The 24,497-nt window shown below is 48.5% G+C and overlaps 1 protein-coding gene across 4 annotated transcripts in view; it reads right to left on the reverse strand.

Annotated features, from left to right (window-relative positions):
* LOC143148359 (uncharacterized) overlaps window positions 1-24,497 on the reverse strand; it is a 506,012-nt gene that overhangs the window by 51,826 nt on the left and 429,689 nt on the right. Inside the window, exon 1 of one of the 4 annotated variants that reach the window (XM_076314647.1) lies at window positions 5,460-5,681. The exons of the other annotated variants lie outside the window; for them this stretch is intronic. The gene's annotated coding sequence lies outside the window, so the exon portion shown is untranslated. Of the gene's footprint in view, window positions 1-5,459; window positions 5,682-24,497 lie in introns of those variants that run through there. 4 annotated transcript variants of the gene reach the window in all.

Genomic DNA, 24,497 nt, shown 5'->3' on the forward strand with positions numbered 1-24,497 from the left:
AATACACAGTGGAGTCGACAGATCAACGCGAAACTTCGCGCACGTTCATCAAGCAGAAGTATCCTCCCTAGAAGAATAAAACAACGAACCTAATACCTCCGTTTCTCATCGAACGACGAAACCTATCCAGCGACCTCTCACCCGATAGTACCGAAATCGCTCGAGATCCTCGTTGCGTAAAAATCGAGCGACGACACCGTGTTCATCCATGGTGTTTCGCGCGCGAGAAGCAGTACGACTCGATGCGAAATACTCGCGCGAAGGCCGCTTCGGTGAGAACCCTACGTAACACCCGGCGCCGATTACTTAAGACTTTATTTCATCGCGACTGTCTCTCGTCCCTCGGTGCGATCGCGATTTCCTAACGTGTACTTAACGAGAACCCGATTCCACGTTTCTCCCAATTCAGCGAGCCGCGGTTAACGGTACCCTTAAGTATCACTTTGCGCGTATTACCGGTCAAGCCGTGTTATTAGCCGGGCATTATCGCGTTATCGCGCGATTACGCAAGATCGCGATCGGTTCCGCCGGATTATATCCACCCCGAGGATCGAGAGAGCGTGCCGTACGCGATTACCGGTAATCACTGTTATAACTCCACGGGACGAACGGGGGCAAAGAGAGCCCGGTTCGTTAACGCCCCGGTACCACCGCCGATCGCGTTTCGCCGAATCGTTTTTATCTCCGTTTTCAACCTACTTACACGCCCGAACATCGTTATTAACCAGCGGCCCCGGGAATTCGATCCGGGCGTCCATTAATCCGCGACGATTTTCTGCCCGTTTAAGACGCCCCGTTTAATTAACCCGTGGCCAGCTTTAATGGCGTAATTTGTTCCATTAATGATCTCTCGAGTTGCGAAATTAACGCTCCCGGTGAGCGTGCACGAGCTGTCTCGCGTTCTACCGTGGTTCGATCGTCGCGACGACCAACGATTTCGCGGTTTCGTACGTTGTTCGAGGAAAGATGGCGACGTTACTGAGATACGACGAGGGGATCGATACGATTTCGAGTAACTCGGATCCGAGCTGGATATGAGAGGAGCGTAAAAGTATTTAGAAGCTTGTCCATGTTCTTTAATCATCGAAGAAGCAAGTTTTGCGACAAAAGGTAAGAGAGTTGCTCGTCGATGGAAAATTTCATGTCTTTTTCGGAGATTGTAAGAGAAATGGCGATTTTGTTGAAGAAACGCACCGATTGAATCGATCGTGGTTTGTCTAACGTTGCAATTTTTCTCCAAGCGGTGCAAAAGATTTCTATTCGTTTCCAGGCTTTAGTATATCGAGTAGATAGAGAATTGTTGTATATCGGGCTTGAGAAAGAAATGGCGACGTCGAAGCTGCGCTTTTTGCGAAAATATCGCGAATGTAGGTAGAAACCCAAGAAGAGGTACTTGGAGTGGTAGAACAGCGATCAGGGTGTGAATTTCACGAAAAGAGATAAGAAGAATTGTTTGACGGTAGAAAATTTGATGTTCTTTTTAGAGATTGTTCAAGGAATAACCTCGTTGAAGTTGCGCATCGATCACCATGAACTCCGCGAAAACATATTGAAACTGTTCATATATAGAAACCAAAGAAGAGGTAAGTCGAGGTAGAATCGCAATTAGGGCGCAAATTTCACGAAAAGAGATAAGAAGAGAGTTGTTTGACGATAGAAAATTTGATGTTCTTTTTAGAGATTGTCCAAGAAATTACTTAGTCGAAGTTATGCATCGATCGCCACGAGCTCCGCGAAAATATATTGAAACTGTTCATAGATAGAAACCCAAGAAGAGGTAAGTCGAGGTAGAACAGTGATCAGGGCGCGAATTTCGCGAAAAGAGACACAAAGAAAGTTGTTTAACGGTAGAAAATTTTATGTTCTTTTCAGAAATTGTCCAAGAAATAACCCCGTCGAATCGCCATCAGCTCCACGAAAATATCTCAAAACCGTTCTTAGATACGTTCTTAGGTAAAAAGCCAAGAAGAGGTAGTTGAAGAGGTAGAACCGCGGTCAGGGCGCGAATCTCGCGAAAAGAGATACAAAGAGCGTTATTCGACAGTAAAAAATTTCGCGTTCTTTTCAGAAATTCTCCAAGAAATGACCTCGTCGAATCGCCATCAGCTCGGCGAAAAAATCTCGAAACCGTTCATAGACAGAAACCCAAGAAGAGGTAGTCGAAGATGTAGAACAGCGATCAGAGCGCGAATCTCGCGAAAAGAAATAAGAGAGTTGTTTGACGGTAGAAAATTTCATGTTCTTTTCAGAAATTGTCCAAGAAATGACCTCGTCTATCGCCATCAGCTCCGCGAAAATATCTCAAAACCGTTCTTAGGTACGTTCTTAGGTAGAACACCAAGAAGAGGTAGTCGAAGAGGTAGTTGAAGAGGTAGAACCGCGGCCAGGGCGCGAATCTCGCGAAAAGAGATACAAAGAGAGTTATTCAACGGTAGAAAATTTCATGTTCTTTTCAGAAATTGTCCAAGAAAAGACTTCATCGAATCGCCATCAGCTCCGCGAAAAAATCTCGAAACCGTTCATAGACAGAAACCCAAGAAGAGGTAGTTGAAGATGTGGAACCGCGACCAGGGCGCGAATCTCGGGAGAAAAAGTACATGAGGGTTGCGAAAGAGAAATCGTGGCTGTGGAGCGGCTGGTGGACCCTCCTGGTTACGGAGAGGAATTGCCCGGGCCCCTCCCACGAGGCTCCCTCGGCCTCGACACGCATTTCCAAACACTCTTTTCGTCGTCACGGACCCATCAGCCCCCGAGTACCGTCGATTCTTATCTGATCGTGCCGATCTTCTCCGTGATCTTTCACTACGGGCTCTCTCGCGTACGAATTTATTCGCGGGACCGAAACGTTGCTCGACCGGTGCCCGAAACGGAACACACCGATTATTCCCGATACCACGGACGCCTATATTCGCGCTCGCTCGTACACACGATTCCTATGCGACGCGCGTCCCGATCTTATCGTTTCCTGCCCCCTCCCCCACCAATCCCTCCCCGGACAACTGACAATCAAGGATTCACGATTTCACGAAACTCGTCCCGAGCTGCGGCCCCCCGGGGAACGCGAACGTCCTTTACGACTCAATATACAGCGCGTTAGAAAAGTCATTCGTCGAAGGAAGTACACCGTACCTTCGACGAGCAAGATGGAGATTGGATCGGTGCGCGTCGAGTTTCTTCGATAACGAGCATCGTATCCAGAAAGACTGGGAACGTATTTTCATTTGGAAAAGTCGCTCCGTGGAACGAGTAGTCTTTCGAAGGTACTTCGTACCTTGGATATACGATGCGATTCGGTTTAAGTAACGAAGACTGTTCGGTGGATCGGTATTCGGCGATTCTATATTCTCTCCGACTACGGGTGCGAATTAACGAATTTAAAATCGATAGGGGAATTATTTCGAATTTAGAAGAGGACGAAAATCTTTCTGGAACACTTGGACAGCTCGCGTTGCGTCGATCGAACGTCGTCAGAGCAGCGGAGAAATCGAGACCTCTTCTCGATGCACGAGAGCGTAAAGTTTGAGCAGAAGCGGTTCGGTCGCAAATGTTCGAACGATGACACACGGAGGATTCTCACGATCGGTGAACGTACGTGTACGAAGGAAACGGTGGGGCAAGTTCGACACTCGTCGACGAATTTTCACGGTTGCTGTCGAACGATCGACCTCGTCGTATCGAATCTCGTAGCCAACGAGTTCCTCCTCGGTTCGATCGAATCGAGGGATGAGTATAGACGAATTCTCGAAATTCACCAAAGAGTCGCGAGGTTCTCGATTACGGCGAGAGACCCCAGTTCTTTCGTTCCTTCCGGCGGAGAGTTAACGGTGGTGTTCCGAGTCATAACCCGTCGCGAGGCGAAGGAACGAGCTCGCCGGTAGGACGTGTTTGCGAAACGAGGTAGATCGAATCCGATCGCGATTCAATTAATATCCGACGCCGCGGGACCGGTGCCTGATTTAATTATCAGATGCTGGCCGACCGATAGGGATCGCTTCATTAAGGCCCGCGGAGGAGGAGCGGACCGAAACCGGGGCCACCGGCCACGTGTTCGATCCTCGTCACCGTACCGGTCCTCGTCATCGTTGTCTCCCGCGCGTTATTTATCGAACTGCCGTCCTCCAACGTCTTCTCGTGTTCACCGTTCCGTAAACCTCCGTACTGCCACTCGTTAGCTCCCGTAGATTTATCCGAACGAACGACTATCCATACCGCGTGTTCACCGATTGGTTAACGTGGGACTGGAACGTTCGTTCTCGCGCGCGAAACTTCATGCGGGGATGTCAACTTAGATGGAACAGAAGACGAGTCCTCGGAAGGACGCGTAACATTTCGAGAGAGTCGAGAAACAGTTCCTCGAGAGGGTCGAGAAATAATCCTTCGAGAGGGTGGAGAAACAATTCATCGAGAGAGTCGAGAAACAATCCTTCGAGAGGGTCGAGAAACAATCTCTCGAAAGAGTCGAGAAACAATCCTTCGAGAAACAATCCTTCGAGAAAGAATCATTCGAGAAAGAATCCTTCGAGAAACAATCCTTCGAGAAACAATCCCTCGAGAACCACCGATCACGGAGAGTCGACGTCGTCCCAACGAACCCAGAGTCTAGGTAGACTCGGTCGTTCCAAAGACCAGATGAGCGTTACTCCATCGTGAGGACGCTCTGCTCTCGAAGACCGAGACCGTCTTCTAGACGACGGAACTCCGTCGAGTCGATGAGCAAACAAAGTACCACGTTTCGTCGACATAGTCCTCGTGGATGGAATTACGCTCGAGTCGAGGACAAAACTCGTCGTTTCGCAGCCTGGACTACCTCGTGAGAGAACGTCGCGAGAACACGGTAAACGGTACACGGTGAACAGTGAACCTCGCGACAGACAACGAAGGATCGAGGACGCAACCCTTTGGCCACGGGTCATCGGCCCGTATTCGGGGTAGAAACTCGATTTTCGACGAGACGCGACGCCTGGACGGCACACGCTCCCACGAGAGCTTCTCTCTCTTTCTCTTTTTCTTTCTCGCGCGAGAGAACGCTTCTTAACGAGTTTACGCGGCCTTTAATACGCGCTTTTTACTGCCGGAGCTTACACGGCAACATCGTAAAAATGTTTACTCGGTGTACGGACACACGGTGTCCCCCCGCGCGTCGAGTTTATCGTCGCGAACACTCGACACGAGGAGGGTCTCGCGTCGATTCTCGCGCGCGCCATTTTCGACGAAATACGCGAATCTATCGGAAATCCACGCGGACACCACGGTTTCACCTCGAGTGGTTACAGCGTGGTCGAGTAGCTCGGCGAGAATGATCTTTCGTGGCGATCGTTCGTCGATAGATTCACTCGTGAGGTTTCTCTCGGTTCCGATCGGTCGAGGAACACACAACACCGGAAGAACACCCGCAGAGGCACGGTCGACGCGGCTCGTGGAACGGACTATCGAGGAAGATAACGACAAGATAAGCACACCGTTCAGCTTCATCCGCGAAGTGCAGCCGGAGCGTCGGCGGCGGTCGAGCAGTAGCATGTTACGCGGGGGCCCCCTCGTGTTTTCACCGAGGACGCATCGACGACAGCACCAACGTCAGCGGGAACAGCAGTGGCACCACCAGCAGCAGCGGCAGCGGCGGCGGCGGCGGCGGAGGCGGTTGCGGCATCGGCGTGGAGCGGATCGACGCGTTTACGCGCACCAACTCGACGCACGAGAGACACAACTCCACTGTCGCGGAGGAATGATCGTTTTCGTCGACTGATCCACAAACTTGTCACTTCCGCTCGCGCGGGATCTCGGGTCGGTCGGCTGGTTCTCGGTTAGCTCGTGAATAACTTCTCTTCACGCTCGGTGATACCAACACCACCCACCGGGGTTACGGTGGCGATCCTTCTGGTCCCCCGTGAGACGCGCGTGCCCCGTGTTCGCACTCCGAATAACACACTGGCACCTTCTCGGGGCCGCGCGAACTCGAGCTGACGACGCGAGCGCACGTGGCGAGACCTCCTCTCGGTTCCACCGGAACGGTCTTCGCGAAGCGTGCGAACGCTCGCGAGGGTTGCCCGCCGAGTCGCGGAAAAACGGACCCGCGGGGGTGGATTGGCGCGGATTACGGAGCGCGCGATCGCCCGGGCGTACGTGTCCCGTACGTGTCGCGGCGCAAATGGCGATAGACACCCGTGGACGATGGCGCGAAAAAAAAGGCAGAAAAAAACGAGAAAAAACGAAAAAAAAACAGAAAAAACAAAAGAGAAAAAAAAAAGGGAACGAGAAGAAAGACGGACCCGACGGAGAAGGACGGGAAGGACAGACGGAGAGAGAGAGGCGGAGAGAGAGTGGGAGGGAGAAAGCACGCGCTTCCTGGGAGAGAGAGTGCGATCTGCGCCCGGTCTCTCGGCTCGTCTCTGACTGGTGTTGTGTGCGCCGCTCACGAGAGAGCACAGCCCGTTGCGCTGCGTGCTTGCTACACGGCCTGGGGGCCACGTGACACGGTCCCCTGCAGGAGGTAGGACCGCTTCGTCGCTTAGCCGTCTCTCTACCCCACCCGTGCGTGTATGCGTCGGCGCGCGTGTTTATGCGATTTGCGCGCCAGTGTGGAGCGCGCGTGTGGGCCGCATTACGACCGCTGGCCCGTGACACCGAGCCCACGGCGGAGGGAGAGGCCGACTACGTTCCCTCGCTCGCTCCCTCGCTACTTCGCTCGCTCGCTCGCTCGCTCGCACGACGAACGCGAAAAACCTTCGGCGAGCGTTACTCGCGAACCTGACGAAACGCCCGCCGCCACGGTGCCACGGTGCCGCGTACGCGAACGATCTCGTCGTCGAAACGAGACTCGATATTCACTGTTCGGGATAACTCAGTCGCCGAGCACGGATATCGGTTACGATTCTCGATACCACGCCGGCTACCAGAAATTGGAACACCGTAGGATGGTGTTTCGAAGCGATCGAGAGAAAACGGCAAGATTTCGTGGTAGGGAAAGAGGGAGAAGAAGAGAGAGCCACTGTCGCGGCATCCCGTGCAGCGAGTGCAGAACAGTGCAGAGGCGGGTCGCGGGGAATCGTCGAGGACTGCGGGGCCGCCGCGGTGGGGGTAGACCAACGGTGGAGGGGAGACGGGGCATCGTCGAGTGGGAGGACTGGGCCCCGTTCCAGGCTCCGCGGTGGTGGGGGTCGCGCGCGGCGCTCTCTCTCCGTCGGTGGCTCTCTCTCTCCCTCCCTCTCTCTCCCACTCCGCGGCGCGGTCGCTCCACGGTGGGGGAAGCGCGAAGAATAGGGGTGGGGCGGCCTACGACCCCGGCAGGCGCGTGCCCCGAGTCAGCCCGTATGTTCCACCGCGCACGATTGATAACGAGCCGTGGCGTACCGCGGTGGTTTACTGCCGCGAATTTTTCGGCCCCGGGCCGAACGACCCGGGCCCTTAATTCATTTCTGCGCGCCGGCACACGGACCACGGCTCCGCCTCGGACGAGCCACGATCCCGTGGCGCTCTCGGGCCTTGCCTTGACCGACTCGGGCCCGGTTACGTAAAATCGTACCGTTGCTTCGCCGCGAGCCCGGCCCCGGGTGGCTGCGAATCGCGCGAGATTTCCATCCGCGTTTCTCGGGGTGTCTCGAGCACCATCTTTACATTCTTCTCCGTGGAATCGAAACCGTCGATACTCTCAACACTCCGGAGAAACACGGAGAGGAGTTCTCGGGTCGCGCCAAGACCGAGAAATAGAAACGCAATTCGAAACGGGTACACGGGATGAGCGAGAAACTGTTCCTGCTGGGCAAGTGTCGAGTAAACGACTCCCTCTTTCCCAGCACTGGAGATATCTCAGCGACGGGAATCAAATTTCGAACAAAGACTCGGGTTGTTTGTTTAGTGTGTTGTCTTTCCTTTCTGTCTTCGTTCGCTAGAAAACCGAATACCATCGAGAAAGTAAAAACAAAGTATCCAATACTCGCAACAGTTCAAACGTCGCTTGTTTAGACTGTTTTCTCGGTCCTCTCGAACCGAATCGGAATTTCGCGGTTGATGTGAAACGATGCACCAACGAGACGCGCGATGAATTCGTTTCGTCGGCGTCGAGAGACGACTTTGAGCGACGTTGGTTCGTTTCAGAGGATCTATTTGCCGCGCGGCACAGATCCGCGAAACGGGCGCTCCCTGGTCTCGATAATACGGATCGTCCACGCGGACAAAAGGGCGTGCACGCGAGCCCAGCGCGGGGGTAGCTCGGGCGAGGGGTGTGGTGGGGCGCGGACCGTTCCGAAGAAGCATTCGGTTCCGCGACGATATCGTAGCTCGTTCCCCCTCCCTTCTAGAATAGATGAGACAGCGTCGAGACGAGAGCCAGGCTATAGCTCGTCGAGCGGGCTTTACGGTAGTCGCCGGGAAGTATGACGAAACGGGACTAGTGCATCGCGTATACCGGTATTTATAGAAGTCGAACGAAGAAGACGATCGCGAGCTAATGGTCGTATAAATAGTCCATCGCGCGCGACTTTTTAACCGGAAGGAAAACCTCTCTCTCTTTCTCCGTTCGTGTCTCTTTCACGGTTACTTTAAAAGCGGCTCGTAAACGAGGAATCATAAATCCGAGCCTCGTTGAACCTGCACGACGAGACGAGGCGAGACGAGGCGGGGCGAGTTGAAGCGAGGCGAGGCGAGTGTCGCCGCGGAACGATTATCCGGCGTTGAACACGAGCTGTAAAAAGTACACAGAAAGCGAGGAGAACACGGCGCGTGATAGGATTACCCGATGAACATGGGGCAGGAGGGGGTGGGACGGGGAGGGACCCGGGACCGAAAACCCCTCGAGGAAGTTCGGACTTCCGCGAAACGCCGACGGAATCTTAAACGATCATCTGTTCCGTTTGCATCCACGAACGCGCGGAGACACGTCGCGTTCGAGCGTCCTCGGTGTCGCGCGATCATCGCTGTTTACGCTTCGATTCTCCGCTCGCGAATGGTTTCGTCTTCTTCACGGACCGTTCGATCGTTTCGTGTCTCTTCGCTTAACGTATCACCGAGAAGGACGAGACGATCTTCTCGTTCCCCTGAGCGTTCCCCGATGGGTCCAAAAAGACCCATCGGGTGTTTCCCCGAATGTATCGGTTTTTCTTGAAAAAAAGATGCCAAGAACGAAGATAGACGAACGACAGGAAGAAAAGAAACGCGATACGCGATTGAAGAATGTTCACGCGTCGGAGATACTTATTTGCAAGGTGTATTTCCTTCCTCGCACTCTGAGATGTCAGTCAAGGTCGTACCGTAGCTTCGAATCTTTCGCTCGGTGACAGACGACGATTCCTCGGGAATGGAAATTCGGTGTTGACGTACACATCGAAGAATCTCACCGATGGATAATTTCATCGGTGCAACGGTATCCAACTACATCGAGTGTCGCGACTCGCAAGGGCGACGCGTGAGTGTCTCGTTGATTTACGTCCAAGTTTCGAAGATCGTTCGAGACAAAGACTTCACGGAGACCCTCGAACAGTCTCGACCAAGGTCAACGTGGAAACACCTCGTCGTGGATTCTCCCGCGAGACGATCCTCGGATCGTTGGACCGGAAGTGATCGCCCACGCGAACGATTCCTCGACGATAAGTCCGTATACAGGGGTGGGGGCTCCAGATACACGCGTGTCGGCGTGTTAGGGACCCGGACTCGCCCACAGGTTTGTTTTGTAAATCGAAAAGTCGATTTCGGAATTGCTCGCTACCGCCTACGCGATCCGACACTTTCGACGGTTGCCGAAACAACGTCCGGCTTCGCCTACGTGTCATTGACGGTCAGGGGGAAGGGGGACGTTGTCCGGATTTCTGAACTTCGATTTCATCGCGCTTCGACACCGAGAATCGTGTAAACATCGTCCCGAGGAACGTGTAAACAATCGAAGGACAACGTTCGGCCGCACCGATGATCCGTCGAATCTCACTATCTGCTCCAAGTCCGAGCAAGGAACATGAATAACAGAAACAATCGTAAGTCGAAAATGAAAGAATCGGAAACTCCAAAGATGCAACTCTAAGGATGCAACTTTCACGGCGTTGAAGATATATTTAATTGTCTCGAAGAAATAAATGTACAGGTAGGACAGAACGTAGCGTACCGGGTCACGATCGCTAAGGATTTCGCGGTGAGAAGATTGTGAGAAGTCGTGAGAAGATTTCGGAAGTACAGGATAAGAGTGTCATGTGGAACGTTCAACGACGACGCTCGAAAGGAACACCTGTTGTTTCCGGGAGGTGCGAAAATCTCGTCAAGGACAAAGTTCGGTCTTCGCGCGGTGAGTCGTGGTCTTGTGCAACCGTGTCGGTTGCAGTTAGCTTCATTAGAACGAACCAAGGGCTACCATCGCGAGTGGTGTCCCCCCTGTCGCGCGTTCTCGTCGCAGGTGGTACCGTGGTCCACGAAAACGTTGCACCGGGTCGAGAAGCATTTTTCTCAAGGTCAGCCTCCTTTTTAAAGAAGCATCGCGGAGATGATCGCGATCGATCGGACACCGAGTCTCGTGCAGCTTCGTTACCCTCGCGGAGAAAGTTTTCGGCCGAGTCGGTCGCGCGATTATACAACGCGAACGAGGCAAAAAATTTCATCGAGTAGAAAATGTCAATGCGTCGGCCGCGGAATGATCGATGTGGTGTAAACGAACGTGTTTCGGGGACGTGTTATTTCGGATGATAAAGAACGAGGAACGCGGCGGAGAACGTTGGAATTCGCGCGACACGAACTCGGACGCGACACCGATGTTTCGAGAGAGAAAGAAAAATAGAAAAAAAAATACACGAAAGAACCCGATCTCGGTATTTTTAAGATTCTCGTTAAAAAACAAAGCTCCCGTGTTCTCGCTACTGCGCAGTAGTCGATGCGTTAGGGGCGCGTCTCCGGCGGTTTATTTTCTTAGCGACATTCCGTTCGTCAGTTTCAAAAATATTGACGACTCGGGTTGAGAAAAATACATCGCGCGAATTTTAGCGAATCTATTGTACGAACAATTTTTAGAGATTTTTTTTCAACGAAGAACGACCCCTGTGCTCGATATTTTGATAATTTTGCTCCAATTTCTTTTTCAGCTTGTTTCCAGAACGACACTCTCGAGCTACGATATTATTATTTCCAAAGCTCGGATCACCGCGGTGTCGACAGAACTCGTAAATAATAGTTTCCTTGATAAATATCGTGCAGCGTTATTTTTAACAGGCGTGCGTAAAAAAGAGTGAAAAAAAAGTTCTTCTTCGAGGTACGGACAATTATCGCGAGAAAAGAAATTGTCTGCGCATGGCTTCGTTTCGAAGAAGTTCGTTTCGAAGTTCGTTTCGAAGAAGTGCGTTTCGAAGAAGTTCGTTTCGAAGTTCGTTTCGAAGAAGTTCGTTCGAAGTTCGTTTCGAAGAAGTTCGTTTTGAAGAAGTTCGTTTGGAAAAAGTTCGTTTCGAAGAAGTTCGTTTCGAAGAAGTTCGTTTCGAAGAAGTTCGTTTCGAAGAAGTTCGTTTCGAAGTTCGTTTCGAAGAAGTTCGTTTCGAAGTTCATTTCGAAGAAGTTCGTTTCGAAGAAGTTCGTTTTGAAGAAGTTCGTTTCGAAGAAGTTCGTTTCGAAGTTCGTTTCGAAGAAGTTCGTTTCGAAGTTCATTTCGAAGTTCGTTTTGAAGAAGTTCGTTTTGAAGAAGTTCGTTTCGAAGAAGTTCGTTTCGAAGAAGTTCGTTTTGAAGAAGTTCGTTTGGAAAAAGTTCGTTTCGAAGAAGTTCGTTTTGAAGAAGTTCGTTTGGAAAAAGTTCGTTTCGAAGAAGTTCGTTTCGAAGAATTTCGTTTCGGAGTAATTCGAGTGCCCGGTCCTCTTTAAACGGAGAAACGATCCCTCGTTAAGTGTCCCGTGGAACGATTCCGATGGCACGACGGAGCGCTCGAACGTCGAGAAGTCCCGAAGGTCTACAAAAAGGAGGTGTCGTTGCGTCTCGAAACGGAAATAGAGTCGCGTATGCGTGGAATCGAAACGAGGCTCGCAGAATCGTAAGTCGACGCGTCTCGAGCGGGGCCCTATTGACAGCCGGCTCTTCGTCGCGGTGGATTAAGGAAATAGGACTTAGGCGCGAGTTCTCGTTGACAAATCGTTCCGATTGTCGTATCGCTCTCCTTATCCGCTTATTTCACGGGCCCCGTGGACCGTGGGACTGATCGATGCAACGCGGTCGTCTAACGACCAGGCCGCTCCCTCCGCGTGCTCGTTTTGTCGCCCGGTAATCCCGGCTCGAATCGAATCTTAAGTCCGACCTGTTGAAAATCCGACGACACCTCGTGAGCCGGAACCGACGCCGCCCTTCTGGATCCTCCTGCACGCCGACGCGTCAGTTTTAAATAAATCTGTAAACGATCGATCGACCGTTCTTCGACTCGCTCAACAAAGATTACGCGAGGCCCCGTTTCTAGAAATGCGCACCCTTTTTACGAATAGACGCGTCCCGTTCGGAGATGGACGAAATCCTCTGGCGGATTTAAAAGTCGATGTCCTGGTACAGGATATTCATTTTTCTCCAACGTTCCAGGAGAAGACAGAGTCGAAGAATCGACCAGGGTGATCAATGGAGAACGGTTCTCGAGTTACCCCCACATCTTTCACTTTACGTGTATTTTGTACGCGTATATGTATATTTAAATAAACAAAACTCTTCCTTTTTCTATATTCTTCTTTGGAACGATTCTCACCGCGTTTTTCTCAACTCTCCACCGATTTTTTGTATTTTCCGCGACGCAACGTATCCGCTCGATTCTATTCAATCCGTACTCGACTTGCGCGCGAAATTTCAAAACAGCTTACCGACGATTTAACGCGTGGATTTCGCGAGAAGCCGACGCAACCGGCCAAAACTCGACTCCTCCTCCCTATCATCGTCGTTTTAAAGCCACCACTCCGGGTGCTAATTAGCGGTACCAGCCTAACATGTTTACGGTGTCTACCGGCCGGTAACGATCGCCTGGTCTTCCCTTAATTTATGAATAATAATCGCGACACGATGTTGGCGATAGTCGAGGTCCCCGTCAATGATCGCGAAGGAGGAGTCCCTCGATTCGTTCGAGTCGCACCTTTGCTGGAAGTGTGTTAAACTCCGGCAGCCGCAATCACTCGAGAATAAACGTTCTTGCAACTGCTGGAGACTGGAGTCTAGTTCCGTCTCTATTTTTAACGAGTCCTATTTAACAAGAGGTCTAGTCGTTCCAAGTCAAGTTCCCTTGATAGAGTGGAATATATATTTTACCTACATGCTTTTTATTCCAAGTCAAATTTTCCTGTATCGAGGATCATATGTTAAATGGAACAGTGTCGATCTCCACAATTAAAACTATCCAAAGTGTAGTCATCTTTGCAACTGCTGGAGATTGGAGTCTAGTTCCATCCCTATTTTTAACGAGTCCTATTTAACGAGTAAACCTAGTCGTTCCAAGTCAAGTTCCCTTGGTAGAGTGGAATATATATTTTACCTACACACTTTTTATTCCGAGTCAAATTGAAACTGAAATTTAGGGCCTTTCGTTCCTATCTTTGACGATACCTATTCGACAAGAGGTCTCGTCGAATATATTTTTTACCGAATATAGAGGTTGAATATATTTTTTACCTATACACTACTTACTCCGAGTCAAATTTATCCCTATCGAGGATCACGTGTTCAATAGAACGGTGTCGATCTTCACAATTAAAACTACCCAAAGTGTAAACATGCTTGCAACTGCTGGAGACTGAAGTCTAGTTACCTCCGTCCCTATCTTTGACGAATCCTATTCGACGAGAGGTCTGTTGAATATATTTTCTCCCTATACACTACTTCTATTCCAAGTCAAATTTTCTCATATCAAGGATCACACGTTCAATAGGACAGTGTCGATCTCCATAATTAAAACTACCCAAAGTGTAAACATCCTTGCAACTTCTGAAGACTGAAGTCTAGTGACCTCCGTCCCTATCTTTGACGAGTCCTCTTCGACGAGAGATCTATTGAATATATTTTCTCCCTATACGCTACTTCTATTCCAAGTCAAATTTACCCCTATCAAGGATCACATGTTCAATACTACAGTGTCGAACTCCACAATTAAAACTACCCAAAGTGTAACATCCTTGCAACTACTGCTCCCCAACGTCCAGAGTTCTCCACATCCATTCTCGTCGGTTCCCATACGACGAGAGGTCTACTCGCTCGAACGAGTCAATCTCCTCCGGTAGAGTCGGCGTACGAGTCTGTTAATACTTTTCAGCCCGTGATATTCGTATGAACGGGTTCAAAGGCACGTAGGGGCTAGGTGCACACTCTCGCTCTCGCTCTCGCTCTCGCTCTCGCGACTCTCCTTCGTCCCTCTCGATCCACGTCCGGTCGAGGTCGTTCTATTAATTTTCTAACGCGCTATTAGAGTCTGAGAGATCGGTGCGTGGCACGGCTCGGCGAATACCGCCGCGTCGCTTCTTACTCCGGCGATCATTACCGCGTGCTGGGAATGTTAACGAATGTTTCGCGCGAGGTTTTGCCCCGCGACTGGTCGCAATTTTCGCCCGTTCGCTCGACTCGCCGCGGCTAACGGCTCGGTAGATGCCGGGGGATCGACGATCGAGCCTGCCCACCAGTTTGCCAACGATTTAAATGATCGCTCAGAGACGTCGGTTCCTCGAGTCGATCGGTACCTTTATCGACGTCGTTGCTCCCTCCACGACAGTTTTCGAGCGTTGTTAACGCTCGAACCGAGAGGGCGGTGTCGCTAATCGTTTAACGAACTCGCGTTTTCGACCGATGCTTATCAACGACCAAGAGTCGTCAACGGTTCTGCGTCGATATTGGCTCGTCGAGCGAGTTTACCTCGACTTCGAGGCAATCCACGCTCGAGACGTCGATACGAACGCAGATCGCGAGGTATAAAGACCAGTGGAAGACACATTCGAGATAATCAGAGGGCCTCGTGCATAAAATACCGTATATTGCGTTACGCGAACCTCTTCGTGACTTTCCCAGCGATTCTTACGCGCGAGTCGCGAACGAGACTCGCGAATGTCTCTCGAACACCACCGATATTCGTAACACGTTGGATCACGAGCAAACACTCTCGCTCGAAACCACTTATTCCACGGTTCGCGTCAATTATTGCCCGGGGACCAAACATCGATGAGAAAAACGATCCGGGATGGATTTACGAGCACTCGAGGTCTTTTCACCGTGGCCTAATACCGTCGTTCGTGTAAACGTAACACGTCGCGAGGGATCGCGCGCACTTACCGCGAATCTGGACCGTTTCTCAGCGACGAGTTTCGTAAATTGTGAAAATTATTCTTCTCGCATCGGTGGGGTCATTTCTTTCCCGTTTCTTAATAATTGTAACACGTGTTTCCCTTTCGTGCAAAAATTATAACCGATCGAACGACTCGAACGACTCGAATCGCGAAATTTGCACCTGCTTCGGTATCGTTCAGCTCAATAACGAAACGGAGCATCTGAGAAAAATGAACGATTCACGTCCAGGCGTCTCGGTTCGATTTTTTTTTAGAATTCCCGACACAGCACCCACGATCCACTGTTTGCCGGCCACTTGAAGCTCGAGCCTGCAGCGTTACCTTATCGCGAGACGGAAAGATCCGGAGTTTGCCGGCTCTGGGAAAAAAAGAAGAAAAAAAAACACTTTCTCCGAAAAATCGGTCAAGTGTCGCGTTGAGAAAATTTCGTCGACGCGTGAGAAAGCGTTCCGCGGTTGTAACACTCGGTTCGTCGACTCGTCGTTATTCCGCGCGGATCGTCTCGATCTTCGATAGGTGGACGGGTTCGAGCGTTCTGGAAAATAATTAGGAATTGCGCGCCGGCGCTCTGATCGTCGAGACGAGCAGTTTCGCGCGAGTAGTTTCGTGCGAGTGGTGACTCTTGGACGAGAGAAGAAAGAATAGAAAAATGGGAAAAAAGGGGAAAAAGAATTGCACGGTCGTCGAGGCGACGAGAAAAATAGGCTCGGCATCGAGCTGGATTCCTTTTGCTTTCTGCCTTTCAACGGTTGCTGAATTATTGGCCGGACATCGACGGAAATATTCCAGACGTTCACCGTTTAACGTGCTCGCGAATTTCTTGAAAATCCACCGCGAGCGAATTAAACGCAATTAATCGTCGCCGCTCGCCCCGCGCACGGCCGTCGCTGCGAGCGTCGCTATTATGACGTGCCGGCGCGTTAAAGATAGCAACAAATTGCGACGGGGAACGGCCGTGCGTTGTAATACGAATTGCGGTTAATTGCGCCGGCCTGTAACGCAACGACGTCGATCAATTTCGGTCGCTGTCGTCGATCGAAAACGTCGCGCGAACGATTCTCGGTAAACGTCGAACGAGCTATTCGAAACGTTTTCCTTTCGACGAATCGCCCTCGTTAATTGTTCCTCTTCTCCGTGTACTTGTTCCATCGATGGTGGGGATCGATCAGGGTCAGAGTTCGTCTTAGATTTTCTCCCCCGGGATCGAACGTCATACGTGAAAGTGGTTAAATAATAACGGGTTGCTCGATACGTTTCGTCGTTCGATAACGAAATGGAGCTATCGTTGTTTCATTTTTACAAATATGATACTATTGTTTCACGAACGTGTGCGAAGTTTTGTGTAGATTTGTCGAATCGTTCGTACACTTACTCAAAGTTCAAGTGTCATAGTATTTTTTAACAAATTAAAGCACTTTTTAATCAAGTAGTTATTCTGGAACGAATGTGTTTAAGGCTTGTAGTTTTCTTTTCTTTTTTCGATTCGTGGTTAACGGGGCTAGTTTTTATCCAGAACGAGAATTCTGCTTTGGGAAAATTCAATGTTTTATTCGAGGGAAGTAGTCGAGTTCCAGTCTGGAATTAAATGGTTTCTGAAGTATACCTGATTCTAGGAAAAATCGAATGAGAAACGAAAAGATACAAGAGTTCACCGACTCGTTCCTAGTTTCTCGGAAAATTCTCTGGAAAAGTATTCGGGAGTGTTATTTCGGTCGAGTAGTTCTTTACGTAGATTTCGATCGTTGACGAAACGATAAACTCTCGAGAGTATAATAATAGATGGACGCGACCGTGGTCCGAGAAGCGAGTGGTCCGTGCTTTAATTAATCTCTGGAAAACAATACACCTTTGGCGAGGAAGGAGTGACACGCTCGAGCGGGGAATAGCTGGTGAGATTTACTCGCGGTCGTTGCGGCGCTAATTTATGCTTGTTTCGAGCGCGAGCGATCCGCCTCGAACTCGCGCGTCCTCCGCGCGTCGTGGAATTAAGAGCGGGCGGAGAGAGGATCGTAAAATAATTTTTCGTCCGTCACGGGCCGACGTTACGAGACGAGAGCGGCCCGGGAGGATTCTGGACGCCGGAGGACGCCGACGCGTTGCGCAATAGAACGCGAAATCGCGGGCGTCGGTTGCGCGTCGGTAGAAGAACGCCACTTAAAATTCCACGATGATAAAATCGTATTTATCGCCGATATATTTCGGCGCTCGATGAGCCGGACGAACCCGAGAGCCGACGCAGAGAAACAGAGAGAGAGAGAGAGAGAAAAAGAGAGAGAGAGTAAAGAGAAAACAAGAGAGAGAGAGGAGTAGCGTAATAAAAGCCCAGCGTAACGAAATCGACGCGGTTCCAATAAACTCGCGACGCGTTATTTTCTTCTTTCTTTCTTTATTTTTTTTTTCACTTCTTCTCTCTCCTGTTTCTTTTTTCTCTCTTTATCGGGCAATTAAAGTTCGCCCGGGTTGCATGCGCCTCCCGATATTATAACACTTCTCGCGCGCCTTTTATCCGCGCCGGTGAGCACATTTCAAAGAGTTGTTACGACATAAAACGGCGCGTAACGCCGCGCGCGCGGAGCCAATTACGCCCACGCGAGACCGTGTCGTGCATTATGAAGTTCTTTATTATTGAAAAAGAATACTTCCCGCGACAATACCGGGGTGTCCCCCCTTCACCCCCTCCGCTCGACAGTTCGTAAATTCGCCCGTTTAAAGAGCGAACGATTCCTCGCTCGAGCATCGTGTACTCGCGACACCCTTAACGATCCCCGCGTTATCGTCACCGAACTAATTACGGTCTTCGATCGAAGAAAATTACGCGCCGACAAATTGAGATTTCAATTCGCGCGAGGATTACGCGATCGTGCGAGACACGGGTAACGCGACGAAGTTTGGAATAATTCTGGATTCGCGAACCGCGAGTAGAGAGGTTCTTGTAGGGATTTCTTCGAAGAGAAACGAGATTGCACCGAGACGAAGTGAATCGAAGAAACGCAATGGGGGTTTAGAGTCTCTCGATTGAGAGAGAGCAGATTGGGGAGTGAATGTAGATTTTGTGCTCGAGATATTGGTTACACCACAATTCGAATACTTTGAGATGTCGTTTGGTGTTAAGGTAAGGTCCTTTGAAATTTGAAAAATAAGGAGATATGGTTCTCAATGAGGTAATCGAAACGGGAGGTGTTGTAGCTTCTTTGGAAGAAGTTCAGAATATCACTTTCGAGATTCAAAGCGAGTGTTTAAGTTATCGGTTGACGACAAATCAAGAACAGATGAACGTACATTTTTATTCACGGAAATTGAGTACTTTGGGTATTTAATTTCGGAAAGAGGGATCAAAGTAACGTGAAAGGGGATAGACACTATCTATAATTTTCAAATATCGTAAAATATTAGCAACGTGCGAAGATTTCTAGGATTGTGTGCCTACTTTAGAAAATTCTTGAAGAATTTGCTCAGGAGAAATGTAATTTTTAATTTTAGAGAAGAACAGTTATGGACAACGGAAAAATTGAAGTGTAAATTAGTCGAAGCACAAGTTTTAGCTATTCATAATCCTCAGAATGAAACAGAACTACATTGTAATGTAAGTTCTGTAGATTTCGGTACGAAATCAAAATAAGTTGGTTCAAGATAAGTTTCCGGATTTGTAATCGGATTGAATTTAATTACTCACTTGAGGGTGTTTCACCGATTGGTAATCGCGGATCGATTTCTATTTTCGAATCTCTCTTTGAAAAACGTGTGCTCGCGAAGAGACTAGAAACACAGCTGTGGGCGGGCAAAACGATACGGTGGGGATAGCCTTGAGTGGCCACTCGATATGGTTTCTACCGGAACACCATAATCTGTAACGAAGAAATACGGAACTCGAATCTTTCTGGTACCGAGGTCTCGAAACGTCGATTATTTCGTTACTCTTTCGATAGAATTATTGCAAATACGGTGTTATATTTCTCCCGCGTGTTCTCTTTTTAATTATCCAATAGTCTTTGTAATTGTTCTTCGTACGATCGCAAGATCAATGTATACCATTTACGAGCGACGATCGACCGTAAAAGAGAGTCGAAGGAGAAAAGTTTAATTTTAATATCGATTCGAATCGAAGATCAATTTATCGACGAGCAATGATCGACTGTAAAAGCGAGTCGAAGGAGAAAAGTTTAATTTTAAAATCGATTCGAATCGAAGATCAATTTATTGACGAGCAACGATCGACTGTAAAAGCGAGTCAAATGAAAAAATTCAATTTTTAGTATCGATTCGAATCGAAGGTCAATTTATCCCATTGACGAGGAACGATCCACCGTAAAAGAGAGTCGAAGGAGAAAAGTTCGAATTTTAATATTGATTCGAATCGAAGATCAATTTATCGACGAGCAACGATCGACCGTAAAAACGAGTCGAAGGAGAAAAGTTTAATTTTAATATCGATTCGAATCGAAGATCAATTTATTGACGAGCAACGATCGACTGTAAAAGCGAGTCGAATGAAAAATAGTTCAATTTTTAATATCGATTCGAATCGAAGACCAATTTATCCCATTGATAAGCAATGATTAACCGTAAAAACGAGTCGAAGGAAAAATAGTTCAATTTTTAATATTGATTCGAATCGAAGATCAATTTATCCCATTGACGACCGCAAAAGCGAGTCGAAGGAGAAAATTTCGAATTTTAATATCGATTCGAATCGAAGAGGCGCGGTGTGTTCCCTTCGGAAGATTGTTCCTAGGGCGAGGGCGTCACGGGGTAAGGGAATCGTGCGTAGATCGCGTAGATGGCGACCCACATACGGTATGAAAGAATGTTTGGCTTTACGCTTCGGCTAGGCTAACAATAGATCCTCTCGATGGCGCGTTTACGCGCTAGAAGCTCGCATGTACACGCGTGCACGGCTCTCTTGAAGCCTCGTTCACACTGTCGTTTTATAAGAGGATGGGGTAAGTGGAACGTTGCTCCGCTTCGTCCTGTTCTTCTTTTGCATAAATATCGTTGCGGAATATGCGCGCACACTTGCCACCATTTATTATCGCGTAACCGCGCGTGTTTCGTAAAGAAAACTCTTAAACAACGTTTCAGATTTCGAGACACCGTTTTGGCCGACGTCTCGCTTTTGCGCAATTACGACTATTGTTACAATTGTATCCTTTCGTACGTGTCGTTGTTATTTTCGGTTGAAAGTTCCCGAGGTCCAGTCGTCCGGTGGAAAAAGAAATTCGGTAACGTAAATGGAAATCGTTTCGATTCGAGATTGTACGTTTGTTCTGGAAAATGCTCAAACGATTGTACAACGAAACAATCCGATGTGTTAATCTGTATCTGAAACGGAAGATTAAAATGAAATCCTGATGCGTGTTCAAGGTAGTCGTGTGTTTCAAATTTTGGTCGCGCAACGGTGGGGACGGGCAGACGTCGTTTGGCAAGGAACATGTTAATAAAATAAATCGAGCGCGAGGTGATTTGTGTAAATTATGTCGACGCATAGCCCGTGCGGTCTAATTTACTATACGAGCTCGGATAATAGACATCTCTTCTAATCCCAACCGGTTCTCGAGCGATCTGGAACTTGTGACCTCTCGACCGAACAAACTCTCCGACGTCTGTGCAAACACCGAAGAGAACCGAGACCTCTCAACGAGAAACAAAAGGTAAAGAGTTGGCGTCTCGAGTACTTATTCTCGCACGATGTATTTCCAACCCAGGATTCGTTATTATTCGCTTCGACGAATTACCCGATACGTGTCACACATTCGCGCAAAACTTACCGTTTTTTTTTTTATTTAATTAATTTTTCCAAAGAGAATTCCAATATAGCGATCGCGATCTGGACGAACTCCGCGAATATTCAACGAAATAGTGTCCCGATCATTACCGGTAGATTTACTTTTTTTCTCGAATAATTCGCGCGCGTTCTTTCACCGTGTACATTTCCACGATCAATTTCCCGTTCGTCTAGACAACGTGTGTCGAGTTTAAGGCGAATCGGTTCGAAGTTTCAAAAATAGCGGGAAATTGAAATCGACCGGTGACGATTGGGACACCCTGTACAAGGTATTCGAAATTTTCGTAGGATCGCGCTAGAAAGGAACGTCGAAGAACATGGCGGTGGGTATGGGAATAGATCGTCTCATTCATATCCTGGACGGTGGCGTGCCAAAAATTCGTTCAGAACCCGATAAAGGTTGTCCCCCCTCACGATGAAATAGCTCGAATAGTGTCGAATAAAATTCCGCGTCTCGTCGCGTGAATTAGATTTTACCGAGCGATCGGGACGGGGTGGCGAGGACCTAACAACGGTTAGAGACAATTACGCGAGTGGCCAGCATACGTCCACGGTTTATTTGTTCTGGCAGGAGGCGATCCGTGACTCGTCTGGCCGAAATACGGCTCGCCAAATGACGCGCAGAACGCGAGACGATAACGAGGGAACGAAGATCACCGACGAGCTTCCAGACTCTTCGCAGACTGGCTGCCAGCTACTCTGGCACTCGAGAGACCCGAATTCCCGTGGACGTACGGCTCTCGTGGTGCCCGATATCCGTGTTTCGCGTTCCACGCACGGACACGACGGGTCACGCGTGAAATATTGTGATCGTTAACGTCGAACCAACGTGAAATTTAGGTGTTGCGAACAAGCTGCATTTTTGCAACGCACGGGACTCTCGAGCGCTGCATCGCATCGCGCGCAGGAACACCGAGTGAAGGAACCCTATTCTTCGAATTTACTTTCAGGAATTGAAAGATTTACTCGATTCTGATATTCAACTTCTCGGAGAATGTTCTTCGTTGCCGTTGAACTTCCAGTGGTTAGTTTTTGGAATTTCGAAGGATTTGCAATTTTAAATGGATGGATCGTAACGCGAAAGAATCTGTGGTATTTTATAGAAGAATCTGTAGTGTCTTTTGGAACTTCCAGTGCTCTGTTTTTGTAATTCGGAACTCTCAGCGTCTGATTTTCGTCGCGCGTAGAACTCTTCCAGTGGTTAGTTTTGCAATTTCAAAGAATTTACAATTTCAAAGAATTTACAATTTCAAAAAATTTACAATTTCAAAGAATTTACAATTTTAAAAGGATGGATCGTTGTAACACGAAAGGATCTGTAGTATTTCACAGAACTTCCAGTGCCCTATTTTTGTAATTCGCGGAACTCTCAGCGCCTGATTTTCGCGTCGCGCGTAGAACTCTTCCAGTGGTTAGATTTTGCAATTTCAAAGAGGACGGATCGGAACTTCCCTATTTTTGTAATTTACTTTCAAAAACTTTCAGCGCCTGATTTTCGTCGCGCGTAGAACTCTTCCAGTGGTTAGTTTTTGCAATTTCAAAGAATTTAAAATTCCAAAAGATTTAAAATTTCAAAAGGATGGATCGTTGTAACGCGAAAGAATCTGTAGTTTCTCACGGAACTTCCAGTCCCCTATTTTTGTAATTCGCGGAACTCTCAGCGCCTGATTTTCGTGTCGCGCGTAGAACTCTTCCAGTGGTTAGTTTTTACAATTCCAAAGAATTTAAAATTTCAAAAGGATGGATCGTTGTAACGCAAAAGAATCTATAGTTTCTCACGGAACTTCCAGTGCCCTATTTTTGTAATTCACAGAACTCTCAGCGCCTGATTTTTGCGTTGCGCGTAGAACTCTTCCAGCGGTTAGTTTTAACAATTATCAAAGACGGATCGTTGTATCGCGAAAGTAGTAATCGCTCATCAGTTGGAAAAAGAATATAAACATCTAGAATAGTATTTTCGTTGATCGTTCGGGCTCGAGATTTCACAGATCGTGAAACAATCGTCAAGGAAAATCCCGTTCGAACGAGGGACATCCATACTCGAGATGGTACAATTCGATGGAACTATCGCGTCTACTCTGTATGCACTGTTGGTGTACATTTCAGAGCGTACCTGCTCCCGAGTCAGCAGAATTTGCGCGAGAGATTTATGGTAATCGACGGTCGTCCGTTGGTTTCCTTTTCCGTGCGGTGCGAAAAAGGAGAGAAATATTTCATCCGCGGTTGAAGAAAGAAAGTGAAAGAAACGAAGCAGTTAATTATCGCTCCTGTAGACGCGACGTGTACGCGATGATCATTAGGACACCGAATTTGTTACACGCTTCTGGAAGCAAATAAGAAATTGATGCCCCGCGCGACGGGACGGTACACTCTTTACGCGTCGTTGAACGTGACGGCGCGTTCGAGGATTACGCGATCGCGGTCCAATTAAAATCAGATTATTAAAACGTCGTGTCCGTCAAACCGATTAGGAAAGGGGATAGAGGATCACCGGCAACGTGTAATTTCCAAACGAACGCGCCGCGTCGAATGAATTACGACGCGTGTAGCAGCGCTCGTTAGAGAAAACGGTGAAAAAAAAAAAAAGAAAACAGAAAGAAAGAAACGAGGAGCGGGATCATCCGTTTGAAGGAACACGCGGCCGTCGCGTGCGGGAAAATTTGCATATTACTGGTTTTCGCTGCCACGTGGGGTTCCGCGGTACCGATGGATTTCAATCGGTTGGTTCAACGTCGTGAGCGGCCGTGGGAGACGAATACAAATAATTTCTTTCCTCGTGTCACAATTCTTCCCTCTCGTTGTGTCGCAAAGTTTCTCCCCGCTGTTCACCGGAGACGATGACTAACACGGTGTCTCCGGTTACCGGATGAATTATCCAAACGGAAAGGTGAAATTTTTTGTACATCTCTCACCTTATTCTGCAATCGTTACGTTCGCGAAGAGGATCATTGTAACGAGAACGGTAGCAATTGAACGGTGATCAGTTTATGGAAATGAAACGAAGAGTATCGATAGAAAGGACGGTTGACGATTTCTCGTTACTAATTTTGGTAGAAAATAATACAAATATCTCGAGAATCATTCGTTATATTTGAACTCCAACCGCTGATATTCTTACTCGTGTTCTTGCTCGTGTTACATTATTTTCAAAATTCAATTCTCTTCTCTCGCGAAAAGTTTCTACCACTGATTACTTATCGCGAACAATACTATTGGGTTGTTCAGAAAGTGACTTTATTTTCCAAACCGGTGAATATACAATATAATAAAACGTTTCATGTTCTAAAAAAATCGTGTTTCATTTCTAAAAAAAAAAAAAACAAAATCACTTTCCGAACCCAATACTAGAACGCACTTAAAAACCCTGTATCGAATCGCCGCGTATCTACTTTCCTCCGGAGCGATCTGAACGCGAAAAATCGAGTTTACAGTAGCGGTACCGCTCCTGTTTCGTCTGGCTCGCGTACCGAAA

This window comes from Ptiloglossa arizonensis, chromosome 6 (genome assembly GCF_051014685.1).
Source record: "Ptiloglossa arizonensis isolate GNS036 chromosome 6, iyPtiAriz1_principal, whole genome shotgun sequence".
Lineage (NCBI taxonomy): Eukaryota > Metazoa > Arthropoda > Insecta > Hymenoptera > Colletidae > Ptiloglossa > Ptiloglossa arizonensis.